The sequence below is a fragment of the Saccopteryx bilineata genome, chromosome 3 (assembly GCF_036850765.1).
Source record: "Saccopteryx bilineata isolate mSacBil1 chromosome 3, mSacBil1_pri_phased_curated, whole genome shotgun sequence".
NCBI lineage: Eukaryota > Metazoa > Chordata > Mammalia > Chiroptera > Emballonuridae > Saccopteryx > Saccopteryx bilineata.
This window is the reverse complement of record NC_089492.1, coordinates 271,653,097-271,671,117: the sequence shown is the minus strand read 5'-3', so window position 1 is coordinate 271,671,117 and position 18,021 is coordinate 271,653,097. Positions and strand designations below refer to the sequence as shown.

Genomic DNA, 18,021 nt, shown 5'->3' with positions numbered 1-18,021 from the left:
TTTTGTAATTTCTTTTTTAATTTCACTTTTCCTTGCTAGTCTGTAAGACTGTGATGGCAAGACCATATCTGTTTACTTACTTTAAAATCCTTAGTTACCAGTTTGTAATAGATGAGTGGATGAATGAATAAATAATGGTGCTACCTTTAACCAATATAGGTTAAATATAGGAGGAAGAACCTGTTTAAACCTGTTTAAAGGAGATGAAGAAGGGAGATAGTAGGCATTCAAAGGACAGCCACACTTTTCCAGTCTTATCTTTCATGTTTCATTATTGTTGTTTTCTTTTTGTAATGGCAACAATATTTTTCCCTTTCCTAAGCTTGAAACATCTATTTAATATTCCACTTCTTTATCTCCTTTACCCATCATAATTTCTTTGTCATCCAGTTCTATTATGTCTTTCATTTTAATATGTCTTGTATTTGTCCTTACTTTTGCATTCTTGCTGACAGAGCACTAACATAGACTGGGGCTAAATTGTTGCATTAACTTTTTTTTTCTTTTCAAAATTTTACTGAGTTTATTGATGTGACATTGGTTAATAAAATTATACATGTTTCAAGTGCACAATTCTACAATACATCATTTGTATATTGCAATGTGTGTTCCCTACCTCAAGTCAAGTCTCTTTTTATCACTATCTCCCCTCTATCCTCCTCCACCTCCTCTACCCTTTTACCCTCCTGTAACCTCCACACTTTTTGTCTATCTATACGTTTTTATATTCTTTGCTTAATCCCTTCACCTTTTTTACCCAGCCACCCAGCCCCCAGCCCCTCTGACAGTTGTCAGTCTGTTCTCCATATCTATCTATCTGTTTATATTTTGTTTGTTATTTTGTTCACTAGATTCCACATATAAGTGAAATCATATGGTACTTGTCTTTCTCTGACTGACTTACTTCACTTAGCATAATAATCTCCAGGTCCACACGACCTGTGGTGGTGCAATAGATAAAGTGTCAACCTGGAACGCTGAGGTCGCTGGTTCGAATCCCTGGGTTTGCCCAGTCAAGGCCTATACAGGAAGCAACAACTTTAAGTGGATGCTTCCTGCTTCCCCCCTTCTCTCTCTCTCTCTCTCTCTCTCTCTCCCTCTCTCCCTCTCTCCCTCTCCCCCTCTCTCCCTCTCCCCCTCTCCCTCTTCTTCTCCCTCTCCCCACCCCTCTCTAAAAATCAATTAAAAAAAAAAATCTCCAGGTCCATCTGTGTTGTTGCAAAAGGTAGGATTTCCTCCTTTTTTTTTTTTTTTTACAGCTGAGTAGTATTTCATTGTATAAATGTACCATTGCTTTTTATCTGCTCATCTACTGATGGACACTTGGACTGCTTCCAAATGTTGGCTATTATAGATAACGCTGTAATGAACATAGAGATGCATATATTCTTTCGAATTAAGTGTTTTGGGTTTCTTTGGATATATTCCCAGAAGTAGAATTGCTGGGTCATAAGGCAATTTCACTTTAATTTTTTTTCCTTTTTTTTACAGAGACAGAGAGAGAGTCAGAGAGAGGGATAGACAGGGACAGACAGACAGGAATGGAGAGAGATGAGAAGCATCAAGCATCAGTTCTTCATTGCGACACCTTAGTTGTTCATTGATTGCTTTCTCATATGTGCCTTGACCGCGGGTCTACAGCAGACCTAGTAGCCCCTTGCTCAAGCCAGCGACCTTAGTCCAAGCTGGTGAGCCTTGCTCAAACCAGATGAGCCCGCGCTCAAACTGGCGACCTCAGGGTCTCGAACCTGGGTCCTCTGCATCCCAGTCCGACACTCCATCCACTGCGCCACTGCCTGGTCAGGCCATTTTTAATTTTTTTGTTTTGTTTTGTTGTTGTTGTTGTTTTTTTTACAGAGGCAGAGATAGACAGGGACAGACAGGAACGGAGAGAGATGAGAAGCATCAATCATCAGTTTCTCGTTGCGCGTTACGACTTCTTAGTTGTTCATTGATTGCTTTCTCACATGTGCCTTGACCGTGGGCCTTCAGCAGACCGAGTAACCCCCTGCTGGAGCCAGCGACCTTGGGTCCAAGCTGGTGAGCTCTTTGCTCAAGCCAGATGAGCCCGCGCTCAAGCTGGCGATCTCGGGGTCTTGAACCTGGGTCCTTCTGCATCCAAGTCTGATGCTGTATCCACTGTGCCACCACCTGGTCAGGCCATTTTTAATTTTTTGAAGTAACTCCATACTGCTTTCTACAGTGGCTGCACCAATCTGCATTCCCACCAATAGTACCAAAAGGTTCTCTTTTCTCTGCGTCCTTGCCAACACTTGTTGATTTATTGACAATAGCCATTCTTTAAGGTGTGAAGTGATATTTCATTGTGTGTGTGAGTTTTTTTGTTTGTTTGTTTGTTTGTTTGTTTTTTTTTAGTGAGAGAGAGATAGAGACCAATAGGAAGGGAGAGAAATAAGAAGTGTCAACTCATAGTTGGCCACTTTAGTTGTTCGTTGATTGCTTTCTCATATGTGACTTGACTGAGGGGTTCCAGCTGAACCAGTGACCCCTTGCTCAAGCCAGCGACCTTGGGCTCAAGCCAGCAACCTTGGGGTCATATCTACTATTCATGCTCAAGCCAGCAACCCCATGCTCAAACTGGTGAGCCTGTGCTCAAGCTGGATGAGCTCGTGCTCAAGCTGGTGACTTGGGGTTTCAAACCTGGTCCTCAGCATCCCAGGTCGACACTCTATCCACTTTGCCACCACCTGGTCAGGTTTTTCATTGTGGTTTTAATTTGTACTTCTCTGATGATGAGTGATGTTGAGCATCTTTTCATAATTCTATTGGCCATCGGTATGTCTTTTTTGGAGAAGTGTCTATTGAAGTCCTTTGCCCATTTCTTAATTGGATTGTTTGTTTTTTTGGTGTTGAGTTTTATAAGTTCCTTGTAAATACTGGAAATTAACCCCTTATTAGATGTATCTGTGAATATGTTCTCCCATTCAGTGGGTTGTCTTTTTATTTTGTTGCTGGTTTCCCTTGCTGTGCAAAGACTTTTTAGCTTGATTTTTATATGTGATCTTATATCAGTTTCAAATATAAAGGATTATTGTGAAGGTTATACAGAATACAGAATGTCCTGTTATACCTCACCCAGTTTTTCTTATTATTAATAATCTTGCATAGATATGGTCGATTTGTTAAAATTATTAAAACAATATTGATATATTGTTATTAACTAAAGCCCATATTTTATTGAGACTTCTTCAGTTTTTTTCTAATGTCCTTCTTTCTGTTCTATAATTCTATCCAGGATATCACATTACATTTAGTACCCATGTCTCTTTCGGCTTCTCTTGGTTGTGATAGTTTCTCAGACTTTCCTTATTTTTTATGAGATCGACAGTTTTGAGGATTACTATTCAGCTGTTTGTAGAATGTACCTCAATTGGGATTTGTTTGATGTTTATCTTATGATAAGACTTGAATAATGAGGTTTTGGGAGGAAACTGTAGGGGTAGAGTGCCTTTCTCATTACATCCTAGCAAAGGTATATGCTGTCAATATGATTTACTGTTAATATTAACCTTGATCTTGGCTTGAAGTAGGTCAGGTTTCTCCATTGTAAATTGCTCTTTTTTCCTCCCTCCTTTTGATACTGTACTCTGGAAGAAAGTACACCATATGCAGCCCACACTTAAGGAGTGGAGAGTTGTGCTTGGGGAAGAAGTATTTACCCCAGTTATTTGGAATTCTGCACCAGAGATTTGCCTGTTCTCCCTCATTTATTTATTTATTTAAAAAATTTCTATTATTATTAATTTTAATGGGGTGACATTGATAAATCAGAGTACATATGTTCAGAGAAAACATCTCCAGATTATTTTGACATTTGATTATGTTGCATACCGATCACCCAAAGTCAAATTGTCTTCTGTCACCTTCTATCTGGTTTTCTTTGTGCCCCTACCCTTCCTCCTATCCCCCCTCATTTATTTATTCAACCATTTATATATATCAGTATAGATTTATACTGATATGAGTATTTATTTTATTCTTTGGGTTATAATTCAATACTACTTATTTATTTTGTTTCTCAAATTGTTCAGCTTTGGCCTTTAGGAACTCTTTTTTTTTTTGTATTTTTCTGAACTTGGAAATGGGGAGGCAGTCAGACAGACTCCAGCACGCGCCCGACCGGGATCCACCCGGCATGCCCACCAGGGGACAATGCTCTGCCCATCTGGGGCATCGCTCTGCCTCAATCAGAGCCATTCTAGTGCCTGAGGCAGAGGCCACAGAGCCATCCTCAGCGCCCGGGCAAACTTTGCTCCAATAGAGCCTCGGCTGTGGGAGGGGAAGAGAGAGACAGAGAGGAAGAAGAGGGGGAGGGGTGGAGAAGCAGATGGGCGCTTCTCCTGTGTGCCCTGGCGGGGAATCGAACTGGGGACTCCTGCACGCCAGGCCGGCGCTCTACCACTGAGCCAACCAGCCGGGGCTCTTTTCACTTTCTTGATTGTGTCCTTGGAAGCACAAAAGTTTTTAATTTTGGTAAAGTCCAGTAAGTCAAAATTATTTTCATTACTTGTGTTTTTGGTGTCATATCTAAGAAACCATTACCTAATCTAAGGACCTAATCTAAAGTCGTGGATATTTATACTGATGTTTCCTTCTAAGAGCTTTATAGATTTAGCTCTTATTCATATCAATAATCCATTTTGAGTGAAATTTTTTATATGATGTGAGGCAGAAGTCCAAATTCATTCTTTTTCATGTCCCAGCAATGTTCTAGTTTGGTTAACAATTATGTTTAATTTTGAGATAGAAAGTTACTCTGATCTCCAATAGGGAAACCAAAATAGCTAGATTGGCCTTATATGTGTAACCAAAAGAAAATGTTTACAACTGTCTGACATGTGATATGCCAAGAAATATGTATTAGGATATTCAATGTGTTGCTTGATAAGAAAATGAAAGCATGACATTTACTTTTCTTACTAGGGACATTTTACATCTGAAGGGCTTAATGAATTACCCATTACCCTGAAGTATGGGATATGAAAAACACATAGAAAGTCATGAGATGGTGATTCAAGACATATTTCACGGTTTTTGATAGAATACCAGATTATTATAACATTAGTGTGGAGTCAAGTGATGAGGAAGAATGAGTTATAGGTGGTTATAAGCAGGTTTTATTAGGTCAGTATCCTTTGGAGGAAGAACTGTTTTTAATGATGCTATATTGAATGAGATCCTTGTCAAAAAATACCGAAGTTGTGTTACTAATATATCAGCAGAGATAGTTTTTTTGGTAAAAAAAAAAGATCTATAGAAATAAATGACTTAAAATTTCCCCCTTATTTTTAAAAGTAATAATTGTGGATTTACAAAATTTGGGCAATAAAGAAAAGTATAAGACAAAACTAAAAGTTACTTATAATTTTATCAAACAACAGTAAACACTATAGACATTTTGATGGCATTTCTTTCTTAACTTAAAACATTTTCATTTGATGAGAAACTCATGGAGCTTTATGGATTCCATACACCTAACCCCTCCCACTCTGATCCATATATTTTTACCTCTTTGTTCTTTTAATTCTAATACGAATATTAACTCAGTTTATTGAAAGAAGAGAAAAGCAAAGAAAAAGTTCCTTTCCTACTTATGTACAAGGAATATGTTCAGTGGAACAAACAAACAATCTGATGTTAGTTTGGTAGAAGATTTGTATAAAAGCAGTTTGATTCTAAGGAATATTTTAAAACTAATTTGAAAAACCAATATAATTCTATTTATAAATCTATAAATTTAGGGGTAATAAAAATAGTTCTTATTACTGATGATATTGATTCTGATTATGCTATAAATGACTTTGTGACCATGCAGTCTCTTGTTACTTGGTTAGTTATCTGATGATAATCACATGCAGACAATTATTGGATAATATTTGTACCTGGGGAAACTGCACCTAGGACATGTATCTTTTTCCTTTTCTTTTTCTTAGTCATATTGATAAAGATTGTATGTATGTCTCTTTAAGGATATGCCTGCCACATAATAGGAGTTCAGTTCATGTTTGTTTACAATGATGACTACTTGGTGTTTGCAATGTATAATTTTTAAACTGATGGTTTTTAAAGTAGCTATATCTCCAACCCAAAATGTGAGAATAGATCCTAAGAAGTTATCTTTTAGACTGCAACATAACATCACTCTAGAGTTATGAGTTTCATAACTTTAAAGGAAGAAAGGTCTTGTGGACCGGTAGAATATATTAGGTATGTGTAATTAAAGTTCTGTTCCTCTTTTATTTTCTTTAAATTTGAAAACGGGCTAAAATTATTGGATTGATGTGCATTGTGAGATTATTGTTAGAATACTCTGTATTTTAACATATAATTAGCATATTATATGTTTACATTTTAATTGTCTGTTTTAGTGGGGCTCCTTAAATAGATTTGACAACAGAATTAGAAAATAAGTTTGCTTTCAATGATACAAATCTTATTGGGCTGGTTGAATTAGATTGATATTTAAAATTAGTCAAGATTTTAACAAGCAAAATAGAGACAGACCCATAGATAGAAAGCAGGCTGACAGCTGTGGGGGGTGGTCTGGGTGAGAGGGGTGGAGAGACAGAGCCAAAAAAAGGACAAAAGAGAAAACTCATGGACATGGACAACAGTTTGGTGATTGTGGGGGGGGGGTAGAGGAGGACATAGGGGGAATTAATGGTGGTGGACAGAGACTTGCGGTGGTGAACACACAATAGGGTGTACCGAAGATGTGTTGTAGAATTGTACACCTGAAACCTGTATAATTTTGTTAACAAATGTCACCCAATAAATTCATTAAAAAAATAAAGTTAGTGATGATTTGCCAGAGATGCAGTAGTGCTGATTAATATAATCTGATTTTGCTAGATGGCCTCAGGCTGCTTTATATACTTGCAGATCAGTCAGGATGTCCATTGTGAGTATGACAGAAGAATGAACAGTCTGTTGTATGCAAAATCTCTCTTTGAATGAGAAGAATTTATGTCTTTCAAGTAGATATTGTGAATGAATGTAAGAATAAAAATGGTGCTAACATAGATTTGGGTTGTTGATATGTGTAATATTGTGTTTCTTTCGCAAATGTTTGTAGCTTTTTACTATTGTATATAATATTTTTCTACCTGTAAAGAACCCTAAATTTTATCTATTTTAACTTCTTATTCAAAACAGAAATCGCTTCTGCTGCCTCATCTACCCATAGCCAGTTAAATTGGAGCTTGGCAAAATGTGTACATTAACAATTCATGATGACTAGGCATGATGTGAAAATTTTGGATATTTGATATTTTAGAGACCAATTTTTATTTTTTGGTCTGTTGTTTTCCATTAGATGAAATTTTTGAACTTTTATAATGTGTAAATAATTGTAACTTGAATAATACTTGACTAGAATTTTACTTGCAATAATGACTCCACTTTTCATTTCATTAAGGTAGCAACTGCATTTTGTTTGATGCCTATACTCCCTCCTCTTCCCAGGGTTCAGCATGTAATTAACAAGTAAAAATCAAGTAATGAAGAAGATGTCTAGCTGGTTTAACTCTCAAAGGACTGTTCTAGAGTTCGCTAGCCTGGTTCATACTCTTTGCTGAAGTCAGGACGTTTATAAGGGTAACAGACTGTTCATGAGTATTCATGAGTACTTCAGGTGTTTTGTGTGTTTGACGTGGGATGAAGTAAACCCATACAAAGGGAGAGAGGTAGAGAAGCCTACATCATGGCTGAAAGGAAAGATCTGTATACGGAGAGAACATGCAGAGTGAGGTGGAAAAACAAAAGGCTAGATGAGGGAGGGTGCATAATTATTCAGGAATGGGAATGCAGCAGCTGTGGGTGTGTGCACAGGGAAGGCCAAATTAATGGATGAATGTAACTTTAAATTCTTTGCTTAATTATGAATCTTAAATGGGCTTCTTAATCCCTCAAGGATGAATGGCTTTCTTTTTTTAACATGCAACTAGGGAATGTTCCAGGATTTGGATGCCACTAAAAATAGTTATTTTTGCCTGACTAGGCGGTGGTGCAGTGGATAGAGTGTCGGACTGGGATGTGAAGGACCCGGGTTTGAGACCCCGAGGTCACCAGCTTGAACACGGGCTTATCTGGCTTGAGCAAAAAAAAAAAAAGCTCACCAGCTTGGACCCAAGGTCGCATGCCTGAGCAAGGGGTTACTTGGTCTGCTGAAGGCCCGCTGTCAAGGCACATATGAGAAAGCAATCAATGAACAACAACTCAGGTGTCACAATGAAAAACTGATGATTGATGCTTCTCATCTCTCTCTGTTCCTGTCTGTCTGTCCCTATCTATTCCTCTCTTTGACTCTCTCTCTGTCCCTGTAAAAAAAAAAAAAAAAAAAAAAAAGTTATTTTTTAGAAATTTCACAGAATAGGTTGGGCATCTTGATGTTTAATTTTAGGATATTTCATAGTAATTCTTGTTAACTAGCAAAATTTCAGTTATTTTCGTTTAATGACTAAAATGCATTTTGGCTTGCTATAAATTGAAGTTATTTAATAATTATAATTATTTCATGTTCTTTTTAAACATCCCGCTGATTTCTTATCAGACAACTTGTGGAAACTGTTAAATCTTAGCTTATCTACTGTTTAGACTGTAGAAATTATACTATGTATGTCTCAAATCATGTGGAATTATTTCTTTAGGAGAAATTTGATATATACTCTGAGAGAAAACAGAGCAAATCAACAGTTCTTGGAAAGCTTCTGAGGACAGTACTGTATTTACTCGAGTTAAGTGGTGAGAATTGGTTATTGAAACTGAAGCAGCAACTGTTTGAGTGTAGTAAGAGAATTTCTTTTTTTTTCAAAGATTTTATTTATTGATTTTACACAGAGGATATGGGGGTGAGAAGTATAGTTGCCTCACTTTAGTTGTTCATTGCTTGCTTGCCATATGTGCCTTGACCCGGCAAGCTTAGGGTTTCGAACCAGCGACCTCAGCATTCCAGGTTGAATGCTCTATCCACTATGCCACCTCAGGCCAGGCTAGAATTTCTTTTTTATTTATTTAAATCAGTACTTAGTATCCTTATATACTATTTGTGTGTATTATTTATATATGCTTATTATATGACATTTGATACATTGAAAGTATATGAATCATAAAATGTAATTTAGGAAGTATAATAATAAAAGGGACACCTATACATGTACTCTCCAACTTAAGAACTAGAGCATCACCAGTACTATTACAGCTACCAGTGTTCCCCTCTCCCATCCATTTTCCTGCCTTCCCCTCAGGGATAACTGCTGCCATGCATTTTGAATTTTATATTTATTTAAAAAAATAATTTTACTGTATATATCCTTAGAAATATATCACTTAGTTTTGCTTGCTTATGTTATTGCATGTAATCATAGTTGATTCACTTTTACTATAGTATAGTATTCTCTTGTATAACTATTCCACAATTAATTTGTTCATTTTCCTGGTGATAGACTTTGCAGTGCTGTAATAAACATTGCATTTTGTACATATCTCCTTTTGTGTGTGTGTGTGTGTGTGTATGTGTGTGTGTTGGATGTGTAGGCATGTATAAGCACATCAAAGTGTCTGTGCAGTAGATATTTATGAGTAGAATTACTGGGTCATAGAATATACATATTTAACCTTGCAAGATAGTACCATGTATGATACTAAGCATTAGACTTTAATAATCAGAACAACCGGGCAGTGAACAGTTTAATAAAGAAACTGTGGTATAGAGATGTTGTGTCCAAGAAGCCACATAGGGAGCAAGCTGGCTGAACAGGTTCAGATTCATGTTTAAGTTTAGAACCAGACCCTTAATTAATAAATTGTTTTCCCTTTCTATGGTAAAAGATCCATAACCAGGTTTTAGATATAGTATAACTGGGATGCTTTTTAGTGTGGGTGTTTAAGTCATAGATCTATTTTAGAGTGTAAAATATATGTGTATGTTAAACAAAAAACTTTCATAGTTCCATGAAATTAGGGAATCAGTCTTCTTAATTTATGGTCTGCCAGTCTTGACATATGGCTTCCATTCTGAAGGTCATAGGATGGCTGCTTCCATCCCAGGGAGCCATCTGCGGTCTAGGCAAGAAGGCAGTGGGGGAGGGGGAGAAGGCCAAAGGGCAATGACTTCCATTTATATCTTACTGGCAGACTCTTTATCTGTAAGGATAGCTGGGAAATGTAGCCTTTTAGTTGGGCCCATTCTACCCTTAATTATATGGGGTTTTGTTAGTAAGAAAAATAGAGAGATGTCTTGGGTTTGCACTGAGCAGTTTCTGCACATTAATATCAAGGCCAAGTGATGAAATAGAACTCTCTTCGGTTTACTAAGGATGGGATTACAGTTGTTGGTTTTTAATTATTGAGAATTTCTGAAAACCTACTTCTATATGTAATTAATAATCAGATTGAACTTGATATCAGGTTTAACATTCGGTTGAATCACGTGAAATTTTATTTTTACATTAACCCAATGTATTAGTGCTTAGAAATGGTGTAGGATTTAAGCAAAAAAAAAAAAAAAATTACTAGAAATGAAATGAAGTGATTTGATGTACGTTGAAGGAATTAAATAGGAGACTGGAAGGAGTATAGTAACAGAGTAGAAACAAATCAGAAAAAACTTGAATGAGAGGGTAACTTCTAAGAGGATTTAACCTAAACAGACAGAAGTAGTCTAGAAAAAAAGACATGAGTTTATGGATATTTCTTGAATCAGGAGATTTCAAACTAGGAAGTGATTTGAAGGTTAGTGTTATCTACCCTTTGAAGTTAACCTATGGAGGTACAAACAGAGGTGACTGTCTCCTCACTGAGGAGATCTCCTGAGAAAAAGATGTCTAGTTCATATTTGGGATACCAGCAAGGGTTAAGGGTAGAAGAAAAACAAAATCAAAGCCTGTATTAAGTTGCGTCAAATTGAATTGTGTACGTGGACTTATTATAATTTACTCAATGATGTGGTAAAATAAATTTTCTTCTGTTCCTGGAATGGAGGGGCACTTCTCTTCCCAGTTATCAAAGTGATACACGCTCATTGTAGTAAGTTTGGAAAATACTGAAAAGGAGAAAGAAAAACATCCATCCACAGGAAGATAACCACTGTTATCTTTAGTATATTTGTGACACTAAAGATGACAGTGTTAGATTATCAGTTATGTGTATTATGTACATTTTAGAGAATTAGTATTTCCAGGCAAGGGCTGCTATCTTGAAGTTTTTTCCCTTTTTTGCCAATTTTTTTTTTACATAAATTTCTTGTGTAAATTAGGATGAAGATAAAGATTTAACTTGCCTTTTCATGGAAATATTGTGACAGATTTTATGCAGGACCGCAGCTGTGGTTTTTCCATCACCCCATTTAGGAAGAGGTTGATAGAGTGGCTCAGGGGAAGAAAGCATATGTAGATACACCAGAACCATTTAATAATGCCGTGGGCAGCTGAGGTCATCAACATAATTATCTCTATGGACCTAGACACTGGGATGGTAAAATACTGGTCATATAGTTGTTTTCTTAGAAAATTAAAAATACTCAAAGAAAACTGAGCAATTCACAAGAATGTACTTTAGCCATCTCTTTCATTAAATTGCACAATACAGTATTTAGATGTTTTTAAGCTCTAAAAGTCCTAAGTAGACTTATTTTGAATTTTTTCCTGATTTCAATATTTTAGGCAATACATAGAACAAAAGTTACTGTCACAGCTTTGCCAATCTCTCTTTTTTAAAATATTTACTTATTTATTTATTTCAGAGACAGAGGGAGAGTCAGAGAGAGGGATAGATAGGGACAGACAGACAGGAACAGAAAGAGATGAGAAGCATCAATCATCAGTTTTTTGTTGCAACACCTTAGTTGTTCATTGATTGCTTTCTCATATGTGCCTTGACCATGGGCCTTCAGCAGACTGAGTAACCCCTTGCTCGCGACCTTGGGTCTAAGCTGGTGAGCTTTTTGCTCACACCAGATGAGCCTGCGCTGAAGCTGGCGACCTCGGGGTCTCGAACCTGGGTCCTTCCACATCCCAGTCCGACACTCTATCCACTGCGCCACCGCCTGGTCAGGCTTTGCCGATCTCTTTTAATTTCACTTAGTTTAATACTTAAAATTTTTTTAAATTTTTATTTATTCATTTTAGAGGAGAGAGAGAGAAAGGGAGAGAGAGAGAAAGAGAGAGAGAGAGAGAGAGAGAGAAGTGGGGAGGAGCAGAAGCATCAACTCCCCACTTGTGCCTTGACTGAGCAAGCCCAGGGTTTTTGAACCTGCGACCTCAGCATTCCAGGTTGACGCTTTATCCACTGCGCCACCACAGGTCAGGCCATACTTTAAATTTTAAAATAATTTTAAACATATAATCTGATAATCGATAATATGCTGTAATGACCACAGGTACTCATCACCCAGCTTCACCAATTATCAACTCATGGCCAATCTTTTTATTTCTTTTGACATTTAATTTATTGATTTTAGAGAGAGGAGAGAGGAAAAGAGAAAGGGAGAGAGACAAGAAGCATCAATTCATAGTTGTGGCACTTTACTTGTTCTTTGATTACTTCTCATATGTGCCTTGACGGGGTGGTGGTATGGTAGTGTGGAGGGTTTCAAGCTGAGCCAGTGTCCTTGAGATCAAGTCTGTGATCCCACACTCAAGCTGGCAGCCCCTCGCTCAAGCTGGTGAGCCATGCTCAAGCCAGCAACCTGGGACCTCAGCGTCCCAGATTGACCTTCTATCTACTGTGCCATTACTGGTCTGGCTGATCCTGAACTTTTCATTAAACATTATGTGTGTGAGCCAATGATGAATGATGACATTTCATTTAAATTTAGAATCTTACAGATTAGATATGCTAGTTAACGTGATAAAAAAATTTTAGTTCTTGAATAACACTTTCTAATGAGAGGCTCTAACTTTATGCATATATAACTTTATTAATATTTCTACTTTAACACTTCACAAGTTTAGAAATTTTAGGGTTTTGGCCCTGGCCGGTTGGCTCAGCGGTAGAGTGTCGGCCTAGCGTGCGGAGGACCCGGGTTCGATTCCCGGCCAGGGCACATAGGAGAAGCGCCCATTTGCTTCTCCACCCCTCCGCCGCGCCTTCCTCTCTGTCTCTCTCTTCCCCTCCCGCAGCCAAGGCTCCATTGGAGCAAAGATGGCCCGGGCGCTGGGGATGGCTCTGTGGCCTCTGCCCCAGGCGCTAGAGTGGCACTGGTCGCAACATGGCGACGCCCAGGATGGGCAGAGCATCGCCCCTGGTGGGCGTGCCGGGTGGATCCCGGTCGGGCGCATGCGGGAGTCTGTCTGACTGTCTCTCCCTGTTTCCAGCTTCAGAAAAATGCAAAAAAAAAAAAAAAAAAAAAAAAATTTTAGGGTTTTAAAATCTTTTACAAACTTGAAAAACATGCAGAAGGGAGGTTTAAACTCCCTATGTTTAAGCCATGTTCAATTTAGTTAAAAAGCACACTTATTCAGTAACTTGTATGTGTTACTGGCAACAAAAAGATGAGTTATGTTCAGTTTCAGTTCAAGGACTCCTGTCTTATGATTTTCAAATTTAAGTTATCCTTAATTTTCAGTCTTAATTAATAACCATCAGTCTTTTTAGATAAAATATTTTAGTAGATATTTATGTGGGAGTACCTATACTTTAGTAATTATTAACAAAATACATGACAAAACTATTATAAGTCAGTAAATATTTTAAATGTAATTTGATTTTATTAATCATAACAGCATCTATATACATTTGAAAAATAATTATCTATGGGAACCATTATGTAGTTTATGGGCAATATGACTTTTTGAATCCTTTGTTACAAACTTTTATTTTTTATTTTATTTTTTACAGAGACAGAGAGAGAATCAGAGAGAGGGATAGATAGGGACAGACAGACAGGAACGGAGAGAGATGAGAAGCATCAATCATTAGTTTTTCGTTGTGACACCTTAGTTGTTCATGGATTGCTTTCTCATGTGTGCCTTGACTATGGGGCTACAGCAGACTGAGTAACCCCTTGCTCGAGCCAGCGACCTTGGGTCAAATCTGGTGAGCTTCGCTTAAACCAGATGAGCCCGCGCTCAAGCTGGCGACCTCAGGGTCTCAAACCTGGGTCCTCCGCATCCCAGTCCAACACTATCCACTGTGCCGCCACCTGGTCAGACTGTTACAAACCTTAAAGCTTCCGTGGCCCTCACTTTTTTTTTTTTTTTTTTTTTTTTTTTTTTTTACAGAGACAGAGAGTCAGAGAGAGGGATAGACAGGGACAGACAGACAGGAACGGAGAGATGAGAAGCATCAATCATTAGTTTTTCATTGCGCGTTGCAATACCTTAGTTGTTCATTGATTGCTTTCTCATATGTGCCTTGACCATGGGGCTACAGCAGACCGAGTAACCCCTTGCTCGAGCCAGCGACCTTGGGTCCAAGCTGATGAGCTTTGCTCAAACCAGATGAGCCCGCGCTCAAGCTGGCGACCTTGGGGTCTCGAACCTGGGTCCTCTGCATCCCAGTCTGATGCTCTATCCACTGCACCACCACCTGGTCAGGCAGTGGCCCTCACTTTTAATGAAGCAAGTTGGTCATTATAGTTACGATTCATAACACTTGCTAATGGAAGCACGTAGGCCAGTTACAATGGATATTTGTACAGTAGTGAAGGAATTTTCATTCATATTACTGTAGTGGGAAAGGGACAAGTCTTTTAATCCTACTTGAATTTTACATGTAAATTAAATGTTTGACAAATGAGTTGTTGGTTTTTTCTTCAGTTTGATAATGTGTTCTTTTTTTTTTTTTTTTTCCTGAAGCTGGAAACAGGGAGAGACAGTCAGACAGACTCCCGCATGCGCCCGACCGGGATCCACCCGGCACGCCCACCATGGGGCGATGCTCTGCCCATCCTGGGCGTCGCCATGTTGCGACCAGAGCCACTCTAGCTCCTGAGGCAGAGGCCACAGAGCCATCCCCAGCGCCCGGGCCATCTTTGCTCCAATGGAGCCTTGGCTGCGGGAGGGGAAGAGAGAGACAGAGAGGAAGGCGCAGCGGAGGGGTGGAGAAGCAAATGGGCGCTTCTCCTATGTGCCCTGGCCGGGAATCGAACCCGGGTCCTCCACATGCTAGGCCGATGCTCTACCGCTGAGCCAACCGGCCAGGGCCGATTATGTGTTCTTTAACTTGACTTTCCTTTTACTGAAAGGTTATGAGTTGGAGCTTGACAAGGTTAATGACAAGCTGTGGAGAAGATTGAGTGAAAGGTGCTGCTGGGAGGGAGTCTGAGGAGACTGGATGGTGAAAGGAATGTAGGACAGGATCCAGAGTCCTCATCTATATGCTGTCTGGCTAACTGTCTTAAGAAGCACTAAGTAGCCTGACCTGTGGTGGCGCAGTGGATCAAGCATCGACCTGGAACGCTGAGGTCGCTGGTTCAAAACCCTGGGCTTGCCTGGTCAAGGCACATATGGGAGTTGATGCTTCCTGCTCCTCCCCCTCTTCTCTCTTTCTCTCTCTCTCTCTCTTTCTCTCTCTCATCTCTAAGATGAATAAATAAATAAAAATAATTAAAAAAAAAAAAAAAAGAAGAAGCACTAAGTAAGCTGCCTGACTGAAAACTATGACCTTATAGCAAACTGTCATGTAACAAACACAACTTTTATAGTAATTTGCAGGGAAAAAAAATTTCCTTGACAAATGTGGTTTACTTAACTAACGTCTGCTTTAGGATCTGTATTTATAATTTTACTCAGTCTCAACCAAGTTGTTTCTGTTCTTGCAATTAGAGTGTGTGTGCAGTAAGAGAAAGGATGAATGAATCAATCTGCAGTCAGTGTTGTGAGTCAGTTGCAGCTGCCATGTGAAGTGCTCTCATTTAGCTATTGAAGACTTGCATGTGTAAAATATTCCTAATTTGTTAGGAACACACACGGCTGGGTGTGTATAAATGTCATTGTGCTGTAGGCTGTTCTTTATTAGAAAAATATAGGTCCCTGTGGGGTGCTAATTATAGCTTTGGCTAGCAAGCTGCAGAGAGGCAAATAACAAAGGCAAGGGAAAATAGAGAGGAGAGGGGGAGAGATCTGGGCTTTGCTGTTTTACACCTCTAGTATAAATGAGACATGGTGTGAGTAAACACAGCTGTATGGAAAAGTTCATTTTAAAGACTTGAAAGTAAAGTAACTGCCACTCATTCAGCAGAGCTACACTACGGGTCTCTAAGAACAAGAACTTTTTCTTAAAATTTAGAGAACTGTCACAAATCGAGCTATTCATTTCTTGGAAAGTTGCTTGACAGATAAATCTCCATGTTGGGTTGCAATCAGCATCACTGATACTGCCTTTATGCAGCATATAACCACAAATAAACTTTAGGCACTCCATGATTAGAGAATTATATATAAAGGTTTAATATGTATATTACTATAAAAATAATTCACACTAGGAACCATCTAAAATATTATTTATTGAGACCCTACTATGCAACTCCTTTGATTAGCTACTGTGGGAAATACATTTAGGATATACACCCTGCCTTCAAGGAGCTTATAGTTTAGTAATACACATGAAATAATGGAGAAAGTAGTATTTAATGAAATGCTGAGTAATTGGTAGAAACAAGCTCTCTAAATTTCAAAGAGAGAGAGATCATGAAGAGCTAGAGGTAAGGAAAGGCTTACTGGAAAGGCTGCAGCTTGAGCGTAGCCTTGAAATAGTAAGAATTTTATATGTAAGACATGAAGAAAGTATTACTTAGGAAAGATTAAATTGTATATAGTCTGAAGAATGGATAAGAGTGTGGTTGAATCTGGAATAAGTCACCTTTTAATAGGAAATTTTTGCATTAAAGTTGGCTAGGCAGTGTATCCTACCTATATTTATGGCTTATATCTGTCAGATTTTATTTTGGCAGGATAGAACCACACTATAGAGCAATAGCCTTTTCCATGAGGGACACTATACATAGGAAGTTAGAGAACATTAGAAATAGTTTTTAGACATCTTCATGGAGATGGGCATTTATTTTGATAATGACCGATTACTTCTGGATAATCCATGTTTTTCTTCCCTATGTGGAGAGGTTGTCAAAATAAAGAAAAGAGAAAAGAACGCCCCATTTGTCTTACAAAAACACAGCAAGAATAAATTTTTTTTTCAAGTGAGAGTAGGGGAGATAGAGGCAGACTCCCGCATGTGCCCTGACCAGAATCCACCAGGCAACCCCAATCTGGGCCAATGCTTGAATCAACCGAGCTATCCTCAGTGCCTGGGTGATACTTGAACCAACTGAGCCACTGGCTGCTAGAGGGAAAGAGAAAGAGAAGGGGGAGAGGGAGGGGGAGAGAAACAGTCACCTCTCATGCATGTCCTGACCCAGATGGAACCCAGGACATCCACACACTGGGCTGACGCTCTATCCACTGAGCCAGGGTCAACATTGTTTTTAAGAATGAGTCTTTAGCCCTTACTGGATAGCTCAGTTGGGTAGAGCATCATCCCGAAGGAACAGGTTGTGAGTTCCAGCCCAGTCAGAGCACATATAGGAACAGATTGATGTTCCTGTCTCTTTCTTTCTCTCTCTCTAAAAGCAATAAACATTAAAAAATTAAAAAATATAAGAATGGGTCTTTTAAAATGGCCCATTTTGTTATGGGGAAAAATATATTTCAGTGAATATTTACAATTATGTGAACTTGTGCTGCTCCCTGAATTTTTCATACTCTCTTTGTACCCCTCTGGTTTGATTTTCTTTGCCTTTTACTTAGTTGAAGTTGTTATTATAACTCTTGAAAATAACCCTTCTGCACTGTTTGAATATTATAAGCAGGAGCATGTATTACTTTCTTTTTTTTTAAAGGGTCAACAGATATTATCTGGATTACAAGATTACTTTTATTTTCTTCTTTAAATAAAAGAATTAATATTTTTAAAAATTGCATGTCACCTTTGACTAAAACCTATGGCATTTATACAGTGAAATACTATGTAACTATGAAAAATAACAAGCTAGGTATTTATGAA

At 38.4% G+C, this 18,021-nt stretch overlaps 1 protein-coding gene across 15 annotated transcripts in view; it reads left to right on the top strand.

Annotated features, from left to right (window-relative positions):
• The window catches only part of EPB41 (erythrocyte membrane protein band 4.1), a 173,899-nt gene that overhangs the window by 38,252 nt on the left and 117,626 nt on the right, over positions 1-18,021 (top strand). The window lies entirely within an intron of this gene.